This window comes from Talpa occidentalis, unplaced genomic scaffold (genome assembly GCF_014898055.3).
Source record: "Talpa occidentalis isolate TD23 unplaced genomic scaffold, MPIMG_talOcc4v2.1 talOcc4.2, whole genome shotgun sequence".
Taxonomy (NCBI): domain Eukaryota; kingdom Metazoa; phylum Chordata; class Mammalia; order Eulipotyphla; family Talpidae; genus Talpa; species Talpa occidentalis.
The window spans coordinates 99,462,642-99,480,797 of record NW_023602073.1 but is presented as its reverse complement, the minus strand read 5'-3'; the positions used below and the strand labels follow the sequence as shown (position 1 = coordinate 99,480,797).

The following is an 18,156-nucleotide window of genomic DNA, read 5'->3' as shown; positions in this document are numbered from 1 at the left end:
ATAAATGAGAAAATGAAAAACATTTAATTACCAGATAGTAACCCCGATGTGTGGAATTTTAATAAGCAAAACAAACTAACTAGGAAATCCAATGAAATTAACTTTTTTTTTTTAAATTAACTTTTAAACTCTGTGAAAAATATAGTGATTACATGAGGGGGCAAAGAAAGTGAATGGGAGGGAAGAGTAGATAGCAGGAATGGGACACCAACTTTAGTGGTGGTTGAGATGAGATATTTACATGCTAGAGGTTGAGTTGTCCCCCTGAAATTTATATATTGTAAATCATTTGTAATTCAGTATAATTTTATTAAACATTAAAAAAATTGCTTGATCAATTGCATACATAGAAGTGATATTAGAAAGAATCATAAAAATTGTCTTTTAAATTTTGCTTGAAATGTGTATGTACTGAGGAAAAATAAATAAATTTTACTACTGTAAAATTAATTGATTGTATAAATGTGATGACTAAGGTATAATCTATGTAGAAATTTAATGCATGGTTTATTTCTTGGGACACATGTTTTTGGATCAAGTGTATACATTTCCTATATGTACTTATTTTAAATGTCATTGGGACCACACTTCAGTGGAAAGGCTCATAAAATAATAGTTTAAAGATCATTACAGGGGCCTCCCTGGTGGCACAAGGGGTTAAGATGCAACCTATGAAGCTATCCGCAGCCAGTGCAGCATGAGTTCAATCCACGGCCAGGGTACTACCCACATGGCACAGCAGACTTCTCCTGACTCCCTGCTACTTCCCTCAGCAGTGTATTTCAGTCAATCCATCTGTTCTGTTCCCCATTCTGTCTCTGGTGAATTTTCTAACCCCCCCCCCCGCACATCTGACCTGTACCCCACTTCTTGTATGAATAAATAAATAAATCTTTGGGGAAAAAAAGTCATTACCCCAAGAAGCATTTTTGAAATACAAGTTTTCCTTCTGGATTAATGTTTGCAAGAACTACTTGAGGTAGGTTTACATGCATCTATTTATATACACAGACATTTATTTCTTGAAACTTCTTTGTATGTATTTATTGAATATATCTACCTACTGCTCTTTTTATTTGAATTTCTGATCAAATATTTAATTGGTAGAATTATAAAGCTTGTGTGTCAACATGCATACTACTTAATTTTGTGACATTGCACACCTATATACTAATAACAATATTAATGTTTCCTTGGAAAATCTGGGAAACGGAGAACAATAATAAATTTCCCATATGTGACTATGCCTCCCCATGGTTGAGAATTGGATTTTTTTTTTTTGCATGATTTGAAAATTTACAGCAAATTTAGCATGGAAAGGAAGACCTACATGTAGATTTTCATTTTCTGAGTGACAAAATGCAAGTCTTCAAATCACTGAACTGTAAACCTCAGTGTTTAAAATATTTTATAATTAACCTCAAACTATTAGAAGAAATTTGAATATGAAATATCCAGAAAAGTTTATGAAAATAGAGTTAATCTTGGTTGGAAGTTGGGAAAAAAGGCACAGTGGGATTTTGCCCAGGATTTTGCTGTAGATTTTTCACATAATACAAATGAAAAAAAGAAGGGATAGAGGAGGGTGAGTAGAAAAAGAAATATGATATTGGGCTATTTACAGTTCAATCATTTACAAGTTTCTTTTCTCCTTCTGCTTTCCTTAGCATAAATAAATGCCATATGCTATTCAAGCAATTGGTTCTTTAAAGTGGAAACTATACAAAGCCAGTGTACAAAGATGGAAAAATAAATAAATATTGGAACCAGGATGTTACACATCTGATCATTGGAGAATTATTAATTCAGAGGTATCATATGTGATGGCACTCTATGGTTAGCATGGTCAAAATCATCATCAGGCATATTGAGCCTCCAGTATTAATTCCAGTGTCATGAATTCAGTTTTAAATCAAGTCTTCTTCAGTCAGGTTCTGGCAAAACTTCAAAGCTAACATTCAAAGTCCAAAAGCTTAAAACCATGCAAGCTTATTTAGATTCCTTAAATGGTCTGGTTTAGGAGATTTCTGGGCATTTGAAACTTTGTAAGTCATTGCAGATTGAAAAAAGTTAATCTGGGCAGCTACATTTCAATAACATGACATTAGATTCATTTCAAAGGCTTTTCTTCTTGGGTATCAAACCATACTCAGGATTTCTGCAGGGTGTTGGATGCAGGCTTTTCCTTATTTATTTATGTATTTATTTATTTATTTATTTATTTTTAATGAAGGGATTGCTTCTCATGCTGAAGATTAAACAGCGTCTGAATATATCACTTTTTCTCTTATATCAAAAGTAAATATGGAGATATATATATGTGTGTGTGCATATATATATATGTAAATGTGAAATACAATTTTCAGGTTGGAGATATCTAAAATTATAGGTGAAATTCAGAGTGAAACATATATTTGTGTCTATAAAAACTACACTGATAGTATTTGAAATATAATTTTTTTTTTAAGATTTATTTATTTATTTATACAAACACTGGGTACAGTCAGAAGCATGGGAGGGTGGAAGAATTCATCAGAGCCATAGCAGGGAACAGAGCAGGCAGACCTGCGAAATACACTGCTGAGGGGAGCAGCGGGCACAGCAGAGAGGTCTGCGCGCCATGTGGGACCCTCGCTGGTGGCCGAGGATTCAACCTGCACTGCAGAGGCTGCGGGCAGCTTCCCAGCCCAGCGCTCAACTGCTGTACCACCAGGGGAGGCCCGAAATATAAAAACCTAAGTGTACTTTCTGTCTCTCTCATTTACACATCTTTGGAAAGTACCTCCTTCCCTTAGTAAGATAGTAGGATAGGGCATGCATATTTTTATATCATTTAAGTTTCTTTCTATGTAATTCTTTCAAAATGTAGTTTTAAATATTTTTAAATGTTAGGCAACTTAAGGGTTATCAAAAGAGAATAAAATAGGACTCTTAGTCACTAATAAATGATGTCTTAGAAAAAATTTGTTTCTATTTTGTTTTCTTTATGTGAGAATAATTTTTCCCTTTGAGATGTTTTATCCAAGTTTTTTCTTTGTATTTTCCTCCTAATGTGGGAGCATTAGGAGAAGCATCCCATCAAAATGTTGAGTTAATGCTTATTCACATCTGTATATCGGACTGATATTATGCTCTGTTAAGGTCCCATCTCCATATTCAGTAATATTTTATACTCAAAATATTGCATATTAGTATTCAAAATTAAAAAAAATATATATGTTTAGCCACATAGTCTTCCTTGAGCTTTTTGTTTGTTTATTTGCTTGGCCTTTTTTTTTTTTAAATGGCAACCTGTCTGACATATTTCACCAACTTGAATATGAGTGTCTGGATCATAGTGACCTTGTCTTAAAATACAATTTCAAATTTCTGATGCCTTAAAAGCATTCTTCGTAAAATAGGTTAATTTAGCCAGTTTCAATAAATGAATATATAAAATAATGAATAATTGAATTCTGATATTTGGAGATGCACTTGCTTGACTCAAATCCAAAACGAAGATTACATTCATCATGGATTTCCTTTAAAAAATCACATTTCCATCCTGAAGTAAGGTATGGTTTCTCCATGTTGTTATTTTTCTAGATTTTGTGGCATATATGTGCCACATTGTGGCATATACCTATAAATATATGCATATATAAATTAGCATATATTTATATATATATATAAATAAGCAAAATTGGGAACACTATTTCTAAAAATTACATGTTGAAAATTCTGCAATCCAAAATGTGTAACTACTAAAATGTGATGAATTTTTTTTTATGGTTTATTTATTTGTTTTATACAAGAACGGGGGTAAAGGCCAGATGCGCGGGAGGGTGAGAAAATTCACCAGAGATAGAGCAGGGAACAGAACAGGCAGACTGACAAAATACACTGTTGAGGGGAGCAGTGGATGTGACAGGAGAGATCTGTCGCACCATGTGGTACCCTCACCGGTGGGCGGGGATTGAACTGGCGCTGCAGAGGCTGTGGACAGCTTCACAGTGCTGCGATCAACTGCCTGCGCCATCAGGGGAGGCCCATGATGAATATTTTTAATGTTCTTTGACAACTGACCTATATCTCTGCCCCTTCCACTATCTCAAGGGAGGAAAGTAAAGATTCATAATCACTTTCCAAAAGTTTTCCAGGCTAGATTTTAAAGGCAAAGAAGGAGACGCCTTGTTTTCTGAGGACACTAGTCCACAGTTATCCTGTGGCTTTGGATGTTCCACCTGAGAATAACCTTCTTTAGTGCTGAGACATCATTAGCAACATTCAGGTGTCTCTAGACACCCTCTTTAGAAACAGTGTCCTCATCATTGAAATATACTTCAGTCATTCGTGAAAGCTTCTTTGCAATCCTTTCATTTCCAGATTGACTGAACATGACCTTCCTAGTCTTCACTCCCCCAGTCCATTCAGCAGTGCTTAAGTCTATGATTTAGCATATTAGTATTACATCACTTTCTATTCCAGTTTCCTAGGTTACTTCTGTTTTCTTGATTGCACCTTGAATATTTCATCTGGTTAACTCATGCATTTATATGTTTAGGTACAACAGGATATTCAGAATATATTATCAAGTGGAAAAAAAGTATAGAATAGTAAGCATAATATGGCATTGGCTTTCTCCTTTTATTTGCATTTTTAATTATAAGTGTTGAAAGCATACAAAAGTGAATGGTTGACCCTGGTCATATTGTTAATAGCACAATTTTTTTTTACTTTCTCCTAATTTTTGAACAATTACCATGGAATGCCTGTGAAATATGCATGAAGAATGAAGGACATTCAAATGCACTAAGGCATAGTTTAGTATATATACATAGGATTGTTTTGAGAATTAAGAATTAAGCTGGGAAACATGCTAAATTAGAATATTCAGCATAGATTAGCCTAGGGCAACTAAATACTCACTGAAGCAAATGTTTGTAGTATTGTTAATTTACTTTGTGCTTCCTGTAGATAAACACTGTCTCTGACAAATAAAAGACAGATTGTAAAAGATGCATCATAATTTTAGTGGGGTGAATCAGGAAATAATGAATTTTTTTAAAAGCTAGTATAGAACAAATGTTATTGATGAATCACTGTCTTGCACTTCAGATTTTCTTATAAATACTTAATCTATTTTGAAATTTCCTTTATTGCTATTTTACAAATTTGAAAACAAGTATTTTTTGGTTTTGATTTGTTTTAGCAATACCATATTTAAAGATTTTTGAAGTTTATTTACTTGTATTACTTAAATTATAACTTATTAAAAGTTGTTTTTTATTAATTTACCTAGTAAATAAAATAATAGCATTATAGTTATTTGTTTTAGAATATAAGCAAGAACATGTATAAGTTTTTTTCTTCCCTTGCTTAAAAATTAAGACAACTTGGGCCTCCCCTGGTGGCGCAGCGGTTGAGCGCTGGGTTGCGAAGCTGCCCACAGCCTCTGCAAGGAAGGTACCCAGGCCGCTGGCGAGGGTCCCACATGGCGCACAGACCTCTCCTGCCTCCTGCTGCTCCCCTCAGCAGTGTATTTCATCGTTCTGCCTATTCTGTTCCCCTCTCTGGCTCTTGTGAATTCTCTCACCCTCCCGGGCTTCTGACTGAACACAGTATTTGTATAAATAAATAAATATATCTTTAAAAAAAATTAAGACAACTTGCTTATTTATTGCTTAATAGAGAAAGTAATAATTTCGTACTCTGAGTCCCTCTTTGTCGTAATACCTTAATTCAGAATTTTATAAGAATTGTAGTGATTACATGCCAAAATAAAGACAAAATGAACTTTGTCATAACATAGCTAAAAAGTAGGTTAAATTTTACTTAGACTATAATCTGACTGATATTTTATAAATTATTTCTAAAACCAATTTATTACAGCATCAAATCAGGGCACAATTATAGTATATATCTTTTATTAAATATAAAATTTTTTGCTAAATTATTTAAAATGAGATATTTTATATTTAATGTTCATGATTTTCTCATTTTCAGGAAACCATACCATATAGCTTATTTTATATTATTTTAATTTATTTTTGTCCTTATATGGATTTTATTAACTAGCAATATAGATAATACAATAAATTTACCAATGCAAAGTGAGTTTTATACCATTCATCATCTACTTTTCAGGGACATTAAAAACATACATAATTATTATCTTGCATTTTTATTATTTGAAAGATATTTAAACCGATTAACAAATTACAGTCTGCTAGTTAACATGTAAAATTGCTGGGAAAAATTTTCTTTATGAGTCATAAGTAAATAAGTAAATAAGTCTATTTTCAACAATTCATATATATTCATTTCATTTTATACCCTCTTCACGGACTAGTTTCATAATTATTTTCTCAAAGTCCTAGTCAAAATTGACAGGGTGAAATTGATACTTATTTCCTAAAGCATAACTAAGTAATAATTATGAAAATAAAGTATTCTTTCATATTAAAAAGTATTTATAATAAAGTATTCTTGAAGAGTAAAAAGGATCATTGTCTATAAGATGCTTTTTGCAAATACCTAAAATATTAAGGAAAGAGATACTCTGTTGTTAAAGAGGGACCTGACATTTTAGCAAGAAAACACTTTAAATATCAAAGGTGAGTTAATGAGTTCACTCAAGAGCAATGTAATATGTTTATTACTAGAAACATTGTTGAAATACTTACTCCTGTTTAGAAGAAACAGAGCTGATGTGAAAATTTAAAGGAATCTCTTAGAAACATTTGTAGGAGCTATATTAATTATGAGCATATGTGTGCATATGCACATGTATGTAAATGCACATTTTTATTTCTGTATAAATGATAAAACAAAGAATAAAAATGTAAGAACTAAAACTAGCTAAATAGATAAAAATAACTGAATAGAGTTGCAAGTGTATATAGCCTGCCCAAATAAAATTAATTTTTTAGATATCAGAGATCATCACTGAAACCAGCTGTACTGTAATAATACTTACAATGTATATAAAATATAAGTATTAAACTATTTAATATTTATAAAACAATATTCTAAATACATAAAATAAACAGAATTTAGGAAGACTCATGCCAACATACTTTAAGAAACTATTGGTATAGTTTTAATGAAATAATATGTAGGCCTATTTAATGTTGTCATTGGAACTGCCTGTTAACCATTTAGCACTTGTCTCTGAAATACCACAGATTCCATTCCGGCGCTCTTAATCTAATGCCTTCACCATGCACCAGTAAGTTTATAGGTATAGGCAGAATCAAATGAATGTATTCACCATTAGGTTAACATCACCAAAGCTAAGTGGTTTTATTTTACATGGTGAATGCTAGCACTGCTCACACAACTCTGACATGCAAATAGTTTACATTATTTACAAACTCAAAATGTCTATTCAGATAGCAAGGGCAGTGTCTCCATGTTTCAACCATTTGACACAATGATGGATTATTTATTTACTGAACAGCACCGGTGGCCAGAAAATCTGATTTCCATGCATGAAATCCATGAAACCTCAGTCACTGAACAGTTTCTTTTACATGTGGCAAAGGTCATCTATCAAGGGATTTTCTCACGTTTTGTGTGATTGGTCATGCCTCATTTCCTTCAAGAAAATATGATTTCCCTAAAGTCTGTGCATTTTAAAAGACTCACAAAAGACACAGAAAGTTATTTCCTCTCTGTTTGTGATAAGCACAGAATATAGTGGCTAACCTACAGGGAATGACAAGCAACTGTTTGTAGCTAGAAACTAAATTTAATCCTATCATTAGGAAAGTCTTAACACTCACCAGGTATAAAAGGGCTGCAAAATTAGACACTTAACCTTGTCATTTAACCTTGCAGAGTTTAATCTGCATTCAAACTTTAATAAATATATCCAATAGATCTATCCTTATGTAGTAGAAAGGATTTGTTTCAGAGAAATATTTCAAATGTAGAGTCATCTGGTGAAAGTACTGTGTGAAGATTTAGATACCTTGAAAGAAATTAAAATCATCATTTTTATTTTAGGCCTGAAAATCATTGAAAAAGAATAGCAGGGGATGATGTTTGTAATAAAAATTTTGATAACAATAACTATAACATGCTAAAAATCAAGAACAATGTAAAGAACACGGTTTGCTTAACAAGAGACTATGACATAGGATTCTCCTAACTTAATTTTTATTTAAACTATATTATTTGGGTCACAGTTTGGGAGTATTTTAGAGTAGCTCAAATCTCTCAATGTATGTAAGTTCTGCCCAAAAAATTTCATATGCCCAATGGCTGAACAACATAACCAAACAATATGCATGCCTCCATCTCTGCCCATGCGTTCATTTAAGGCAAGTGATACAGGAACATCCGCTGCCATTGCTGTGTATTAGTGTTTGTAACATATTATAGAACAACTATGACACTAATAAGAGTTTGTTTATAGAAAAAGAAACGAATATGGCAGTAAATAATATTGTCAGTTAATAAATGCTATATAAGCTACTGTGACAGATTTGAGTCTATTGAACCCCAAGCGTCAGAGCTTCTGATTTATATGGGCTCTTTCCAAGGTCTTATACATAACTTTGAATTTGTAATATTGCATTAATTTTCTTAGAGCATCCCCATACTTGATAAATCTTATATCTTCAAAATATAATATCTAATAGCTCATACTTTTATTTTTTTCTAAGTCCCTTATGTAGTAAAATTTCCACTTGTCTGCCCAGGACTATACAGAGATATTTGTGGAGAACAATAAATAGCTTTTTTCGGAGAATCATTCCATCCATACATAGCATATTTAAGATTTTTCACAACAAAAATGTGTGTGTTGTGCTTTTTGTATACACAGGTAATATTGAGTTAAATTTACCTTGTACTGAGATCTTCTTAGGATTAAAAGGTGTAGTCATTAGGGAAAACCATCACTACTAAAGTTGTAGTGATGTACTAAAATTGTTTGGAGAAAATGGTAGAAAAAAATAATAATACATGTCCTCAGGAGAGGCAAAAGAAATGGGGATTTTATAAACAGATAAAAGCAGTATCTTTTACATGGATATAGGCAAGAGGTGTTGATAGTCTTTTCCCTTGTGTTTTTTGTTTTTATTTTTAAGATTTATTTTATGGGCCCAGCACGCTTCCGCTGCACGACTCTGCTTATTTTTAAGATTTATTTTATTTATAAAAGCACTGGGGTATAGGCCAGAGGTGCGCGGGAGGGTGGGAGAATTCACCAGAGAGAGAGCCGGGAGCAGAACAGGCAGAAGGAATGAAATACACTGCAGAAGGGGCAGCGGGTGAGACAGGAGAGGTCTGCTGCACCATGTGGGAATCTCCCTGGCTGGCCGGGAATTGAACCCGCACTGCTGAGCCTGCGGACAGCTTGACAACACTGCGGGGCCCTCTCTTGTAGTTTTTATTCCAGTTAATATAAATATGATTTGGGGAAGGCTGTCCATAATTTATTTAATTTAGTTATGGATCTTCTTTGATTGTGAATTATTTTGGTGCACCAAAATATATAAAATGATGGAAATGCATTATATTTACATACACATACAAACACACATACACTATATTCAGTTATGATAATATAAACTTCTATATATGTCTATATCGTTTGTGTGTATACATATCTGAAGACCACACATCAAGTCCAGGAAATTTAACTTCTCTGGAAACACAATTTTATAATTATTAATTTTAAGTAATTTACCCATATTGACAAAAGCTCTACTCACTTGATATTAGACATTTTCTGGCATGGTCTTAAAATTAATGGTAGGCTAAAAGGAGTAACCATTTTTGTCAATAATTTTTGTGTAAGTCATTATCTATTTCTCACATTTTTCCAGACTCTTAGGGAAAGATCGATTTTGACTCATATTATCTTCAGTTTTAATTTTTACTTTTATCAAAGTGTTTTGGTTTCAAATAGAAGAGAAATGTTGGAGAATGTGCCACAAATATTTAGAATATTTCTTTAAATTATTTGTATACTATACTTAGTTCAACTAACTCTTATTAGCTTAATATATTTTAATGTTTCTTATGTTAATGATGATGGTAAATCATTTTCAATTAATTCCTTTATTATTTGTTGCCAAGAGAATTTTGCCATTGCCAGTATGAAGAATAATGCAGTTTGCATAGCTATGGATGATATTGGTCAAATATGAAAATATATCTGTCTTTGAAATTATTGTGAGTATATATGTAATTATGGGCTTTTTCCTAATTGTGTGGCATATTTGAAATACGTATTTTATTATGATAAATCATTTATTTAACCTAGCTAGTTTTGTAATTAGATATTTCACAACTAAATATCATGTATTTATTAGTTGTATTTTAAAGAGTGCAGAAGTGTTTGTCCAAAGAACCTATATAATTGGCATTTATTTTGCAATAAAATTCATAGTAAAAGTAAGTTGAAATTCTATTTGGTGCTTTATTGTTCCATTATGAACAGAGAAATATTTCTTATGGAACCAGTTCCTTTATATGATTTTTGAAAATAGCAAATAATCATTACTTGTTATATATTTTGACAGTTTAGTATTAAAAAAAAAAACAATTGTTATAAAACCAAAATTCAGATTACTATTAGAAATAGATCTGTTTCATTATTACTTACTACAGCAGAATTTATTTTTAGCATTTGGAATAGCCTGACTATTTTAGTATACTTTTTTTATTCTGACATTCATATACTCAATAAAATATTATTCTGTATGGCAAAGTAATGTCAGTCGCTAGAACTGACAATTTCATGTGAATAAAAGCTGGGCTTAGTAATTTGCTGAGTATTTGAGAACAAAACTAGTAACCTTCCCCTTTACTTATAAGTAGCAAGTGGTCCACAAATGGGGTTGCCCACGTGGACTTTAATATGAAGATCTGAAAATGTGTTGAATAGCTTATACTGTTTTTGGCATCTTGTGCTCCATATTCTCTCAATGTGGTGGGGGATTCAGTGGATTACAGGGAAACTAACCTGTGAGAGAAACATTGTTGCCTTAATGACACAAATTTTAAATGAGGATTCAGTATTAGGCTGATGTACTCACTTTCTAGGACAAACTATTGAAATGAATTTATAAGTACCCCCCAAACTCCCCACTATTCAGAATTTTCCTCTCATGCAAATGAAATGTCCAGTTCATAAGAGGCTAGAGAACTCAATTTTCATAATAATTTCCTTATTGAAAAAAATACAGAGATCACTGAGAAAAGAAATGCAAAGTTTCTATCAAATAAATGTAAAATATGCTAATAGAGTGATTGGAAAGTCAAATACATATGGAGGCTGACAGTGGGATTGCTTGGCTTTCTAATGTTACAGTGTGTGACAAAGATCAGAATTATTTGATACAGTAATTAGTTACCCTTTTTGTTCAAGTTCAACATAACAGTCCGTCCAATTGCCCAATACTTAATCCACACTCATTTACCTTTCTTTTCCTCATCTCTTTATTGATGTTTTTCATTCTTATAAATTCAAAGACATTAGATCACTCTTTGATTATATTGTATGATTTATTTTAGGTGTATTTTATGTTTTTTCATTAATTTAAGTAAAATATGATGGCTCTTTTGTGTTTTTTATGATAGGAATAAATCAGTAGGGTTTCAGCGAATAAAGTTAAAAACTCAATATTACTATTAGATTATCATTTATTTCTGTTATCTTCAGTCAATGTAATGTTTATATTTAAGCATAAAAAATTCTATATGCTATAATAAATAGTATGTAAAATAATTGAAACCATACTAAATTTTCAGTATTGTTTGAAACATTTAAAATAATATAATTGAATGAAAGAGAAAATTGGTTTTGAAAAGGGAGTTTGAATAATAGTGAGATGCTTGCTAATTTGGTGGACAAATTATAGGTGACTATGGATAAATAAATGTTTATTTTATTTTTTTTTTCTTTTTTTTTTTTCTTTTTTTTTTTTTATAGAGGCATGTTTTATTTATTTATTTGTTTGTTTGTTCGTTTGTTTCGTTTATACATGCACTGGGTACAGTCAGAAGCACGGGAGGGTGAGAGAATTCACCAGAGCCAGAGCCGGGAGCAGAGCAGGCAGAAGGACCGAAGTACACTGCTGAGGGGAGCAGCGGGCGGCAGGAGAGGTCTGCGCGCCATGTGGGACCCTCCTCTGGTGGCCGGGGAGCAGCCGGGGATCGAACCGGCGCCGCAGAGGCTGCGGGCAGCTTCGCAACCCAGCGCTCAACCGCTGCGCCACCGGGGAGGCCCTAAATGTTTATTTTAAACTGTAGGGGACATCTGGTATTTTAAACCTCAAATCTTAAATAGTTTACTACACTGAATGACACTTTTGATGTGAGTTTCAGTTTTATAGCAAAAATCATAAAGCTGTATTGTGAGAAATGGGAATAAATTCAGTAAAAATATTTCCAATTTTCAAAATACCATTGGGAAATGTCTACACAAATTGGCACCCAATAAAATTCAATAGAATGACAAGGTAATCATTCACCTAAACCTATCATAAGAACTCTAAAGCAGGACAGTCCTACTATATTTTATCACCAGATATATCTTTGATCTTTTTCTTTTACAACATGTGTATAGATTTTGGAAAAAAGTGTGAATACTGAGCTCACCAACACCACATAGTTATAATCAAATTAAACCTAAACAAAGACAAGACTCCTATATGATAAATAGATGGTTACTGTAAAATCAAGAGCTACTCCTTAAACTGAGTTTGGCTACAGGGCATTACAACCTATGAGAGGGAAGGGTGGTGGCTATACTAAGCCTCTCTATTATATTTACTTAAGAATACATGTCCACAATAGGAACTTTAGAATTTGGGAACTATAGTGGAGAAGAGGGTGCAGGACAGAGGGTACAACCCTTACTATAGGAGTAAGGGTGCAGTGTGTTGATTGTTACCTGGAGCCTGTAACTACCATAGTAAGAGCAGTAGGAAACATAACTGTCAGGTAAGACCAGATAATATCACCTGTGTCTCTTTATAGGAGAGGATATTATTTGTAGCCTTTGGTTGAAGTAATACAAAATACCTGCTTTACTCCCACCCAAGATCAGCACCAAGATAACAACAGAATACTCCCAGTAAGCAGTGTTTGAAGCACCTACATCCTAACAAAAGGAAAAGTGCACCAGAAAAAGACTACTGAAGAGGCAAAGAGAGTAAGTCTCAGTTTGTGACACTAATTCTATTCCACGCCATATCTTTTAAATCTAATCCACTATTGATGGGACTTACACTGTTTCCATGTCCTAGATGTTGAAATAATGTTACAATAAACATTATAGAACGTATAATTTTTTTTTTCATTTGATGGTTTCATGTTCTTCAGATAGATTCCCAAAAGTGGAATTGCTGGGTTACACAATATTTCCATTTTTACTCTTTTAAGGTAAATCTGGATTGCTTTTCCACAGTGGTTATACAAGTTTACATCCCCTTCAACAATGTGAAGCATTCCTCTGTCTCTACATCCTCTCAAACACTTCTTGTTTGAGTCTTTTTAATATGCGCCATGCTCACAAATGTGAGACGATTCCTCATTGTGATTTTGAGCTTCATCCCCCTTATTAGAGTGATGTTGAAAACCTTTCTCTACTTATTTTGGCCTTCTGAATATCCTCTTTGATGAGGATACTCTTTGTCTTTGCAGAACTGCTGCTCATACATTGATTTGGTTATTTGGTTTTTTTATTGTTAAATTGAAAGTTTTTTATATAACTTGGGCATGAACATATTGACAGTTGTGTTATATGTGAATATTTTGTCTTGTGCAGTAGGATATCTTTTTAACATACTTACATTTTCTTTCACTGTGTAACTATTATTATTTTTTTAATTTGAGGTAGTCCCAATAGTTTGTAGTATCTTCTATCAGTCTGTCATAATGGCTTTACCGTCAATTTGTATCCTGAACCTAAATGGTTTCCCCACTCCAACTCATTGTCAGTTCATGCTCACCAAGTTAAAATAAGCTGCAAAATGATCATTTAGAAATTTAAATCATATCTTGCTATTCTTATGTTCAAAACAAAATACTTGTATCACAATCATTAGTAAATTAATGAAACCCAAACTCTGTACAAAATATGACACTTTTCTGATTTTTACCACCTTCTTCTACACTTCCCATTGTCCCATTTATTTAAATCAAGTCATATTGTGTTCCAGTGTTTGCTCCAGTGGCACATTCTCAGTGAATGTCTCTAAGAACCCCTTATTTAAAATTGTCCACACTTTTCCCTTGCTTCTTCCTGTCATAGTATGCCTTATCTTCTTTTATTAGTTTCAAAGATTCATCAGTTTCTGACATTATATTATAAATGTATTTATCTGGATTTTTACTTCTAATTAAAAAATAAGTTTCATGAAGCCAAAATTTGACTTATTCATGTTATTTCCTATGTCTAAAAATGAAACTACCATATAAGTCAGTTATTCATGCTGAGTGAAAGAATTGCTATTGAAATTCTATATGTGCAATCATGATAAAAAGGAAAAATCAAAAACTACAATCTATTCATATGACATAATTGTGATAAAAGGGATTATTCAAAAACAGTCTGGACATTTTTAACAAAAAAAGAAAGTAAAATAGTTGGAGTTTTTAGTTACTTTCAAATTCACTAATTGTGTTATTCTTAATTTATATAGGCTTAGGTGCTATGGTTTTTCAATAAATTTTAGTATTTGATGGTTGAAACAATTCTGTTAGGATATGAGGCCACAATACTATCCATGTATGCAATATAATTTTTGTCTATATTATGTCATGGCTAAAAATATATTACAAGATTTTTTTAAATATTTTTTTCATATTTTAAGGTAAAAAAGTACAAAGTTGCACTTTCTTATTTTAACATTTTTTCTTAGTGAAATTACTTTTAATTCTCCCTCTGACTTCTTTTTATCTAAGTGTTGGCATATCAGACTCAGTGCAATTCTGCCTAAATAAATATGTGCTTAATACTTCTAATTAAACAGTAACTAGCACTGAAATTTGAGGCATATTTTATGACACTTATTATATTAAAACTTCATAAAAATAACACATATTGAGACTAAAATGAACTAAGACCAAAAAACATTTTTATGACCTTAGCTGCATAAAGTTACCATTGGAATCCATAACTTATAATTTGTCATTCTCAAAGGAAAAACAATAGCATTTTGAATATTTAATTGTAGAGGAAAAGAAAAAGGTAGATCTCTTTATATTTAACCTTGACATTTAAGATATCAAAATAGCCATTAATATTATGTGATAATTGGCTTATGGTTTTTACCTAATATTTCAATGAATAAATAAATGCGTTGGAAAGAATATATCTTCAGTCTTTTGCTTTGTGAGCAATTTAAAAACTATTTCTGACCCGGGGTCTCCCCGCTGGTTTAGTGGGTTGAGTGCAGCGCTGTGAAGCTGTCTGAAGCCTCTGCAGCGCAGGTGCGATTCCCGGCTGGCCAGGGAGATACCCACGTGGCATGGCACACCACTCCTGTCTTCCCGCTGCTCCTCTCAGCAGTGTTTTTGGTCTGTATGCCTGTTCTGCTCCCCACTCTGTCTCTGGTGAATTCTCTCACCCTCCCACACCTCTGGCCTGTACCCCAGTTCTTGTATAAACAAATAAGTCTTTAAAAAAAAACTAATTCTCACCCAATTTGACTTTTGGAGAAGTAACTTGAGGAACTAGACAAATATTCTAAAAAAAAAAAATGTTTCAAATAGCCAATTTCAGTCTTTCCCTTAAGAATTTCATAAAATCATCAAATGCAATCTCCCTGTTAGAATGTCAAACTAATAACCCATTTTTACGTTTTTTGTATAAAGCCATTATTGTATTCTTTATATAGATATAGACAGTTTTATGTAAACATAATTCTAAAACTTAAATAATATTTCAATATTTGAAAAGATGATTTTTTTAAAAAATCAGTTCTAATTTCATATTGAGATTTAACTTTTATTTCTCCTTCATTGCCACATAATTCAACATTTTTCCTACATTTATGTATGCAATATTACTAGGATATCAGTGTGATCAGATATTGCAAGCAATCACATTTTTAAAGTGCCATGTCTCATTTCCACTATGCACCAAATCTAATTTCTGCTATCAATCTAGTTCATTATAGCCTAACTTGGTTTTAAGTTCCATTTGACCATTAAGTGTATCAGTATTATGTCCTGTTATTCTCTTTCAGGCATAATCATTTTATCAAGTTAATAGTTTTATATACTCCTATAGTTTATCTTCAGCTTCACGGTGTAGCATCATCACCATCCTACATCTGCACAAAATCACCCTGTATGAATCTGCCACTCCATATGTCACATCATGCAAAGAGACTAAAATGGGCTTGAATTTGGATATTAGAGACACCCTGGAGACATTACACACACACACACACACACATCCACAGATACTGTTCAGGCCAATATTTAAATCTTTGCCTAGAGCTGTACCCCCACTCCATAGAAATATAATGAGAATGAAAACAGAAGTCCCCAAATTCAACCACACATTTTTTTTTCTTTTCTTGAGCAGTCTGTCCTGTTCTCCTTGTTGTGTTTCCTTTCTGTTTGTACTGGCAGTTGCCAGATGGGCTTTATTTTTAAATTTATGTATTTTATTTTGTGGCATACTCAATACCAGCTCTTACTTCTTTTCAATATAAATGCTTGGCACATTCTTAAATTGTATAAGGATCAGAGATTAGGAACATATAGAAGGAAAAGGCAATAAATAAGCATTTTTGTTACCCCAATATCAAGAATAAGTGAAGCATAGAATTATTATTAAAGTGAATCTTTGTACCCACTTGTGTTTCTTTTTAAGATTTATTGATTTGTGCATACAAGAACTGGGGTGCAGGCCAGAGATGCAGGGGGTGAGAGGATTCACCAGAGAAGAGTGGGGAACAGAACAGACTGAAATACACTGCTGAGGGGAGCAGCAGGCGAATCAGAAGAGGTCTGCTGTGCCATGTGGGTAGCTCTCTGGCATATGGGCAATGAAACTCCTGCTACAGTGGCTGCGGATAGCTTCATAGGTTGTGTCTTAACCCTTTGTGCCACCAGGGAGGCCCTTGAAAGATTTTTTATATAAGTACATTGATAGTATTAAAAGATAAATAGAATTTACAATTCAGTATATCCTAATATGTCTGTGTATATACCCCCTATTGTACCATTAAGTGTTTCAATATTATGTCCTGTTATTTTCTTTCAGGCATAATCATTTTATAAAGTTAATAGTTTTATATTCCCCTATAGTCTATCTTCAGCTTCATGGTGTAGGATCATCACCATCCTACATCTGCACAAAATAACCCTGTACAAATCTTAACGGTATACTTTAGTATATCCCCTAATGTCTGTGTGCTCTTTCTCAATTTCTTTCATCTTTACCTTCACCCAATCCTCTTCAAAATTCTCTCATCCTAAAGGTATATATATATATTTTTTTTCTTTCTGAATTCAACTTAAATGTTTATCTGACTCACAGAGGCAAAATTAGTTTCTCCCTTTCTGCTTTGCCATTTAAGTTCTATCATATCTCTTATGCCCCCTATCTACTTCTTTTTAATTATGCTAAAGTATAAGTATTAAATAGCAGTCTAAAGTTTATATTCTCTAACAAAATTATCTAATGCATAGTAAGAACTCAGTAATCTCAATAATAACTAATTTGCACAAAATGACATAAAATGTCACTAAATTCTCACTTTAAGACCATTGACTCCTGCTATCTATTGTACTGTACATTTAAGTGCAATTATTATCTACAACTATATATTAATAAATGAAGTTCTCACACAATAAGTGTCCTGAATATATGGTAACATGAAAGAAAATAAAATACAATAATACCAAAAGAAAACCTCAGGCTAGTATAGAAAACTCTTTGCTTTTGTGAGTGATGATGGAAAGAAAAATGCAACTTCATTTACTTGATAGAATGAAGATAAGAGTAATTAAATATAGCTGAAATTTAGTTTTCTCTAAGCTTCATTCCTTATCTTTATAAAATTGATTTGCAGTCTCAAAATCTCCTGTGTTAACAATTCTTTTACTCAGTTTCTCATCAATTACAACTAAAACACCTTAATATAGGGAGTCAACCAAAAATTTAATCCAGATTAAATTAGAGTATTTTAAAATTGT

At 32.6% G+C, this 18,156-nt stretch overlaps 2 long non-coding RNA genes across 2 annotated transcripts in view; both read left to right on the top strand.

Annotated features, from left to right (window-relative positions):
- Window positions 1–13,147, top strand: part of LOC129146492 (uncharacterized) — an 84,942-nt gene extending 71,795 nt beyond the window's left edge. The window contains exon 4 of the long non-coding RNA XR_008553289.1: window positions 13,044–13,147. This is a non-coding gene — a long non-coding RNA (uncharacterized LOC129146492). The remainder of the gene's footprint in view (window positions 1–13,043) is intronic.
- Window positions 1–18,156, top strand: part of LOC129146491 (uncharacterized) — a 473,759-nt gene that overhangs the window by 93,015 nt on the left and 362,588 nt on the right. The window lies entirely within an intron of this gene.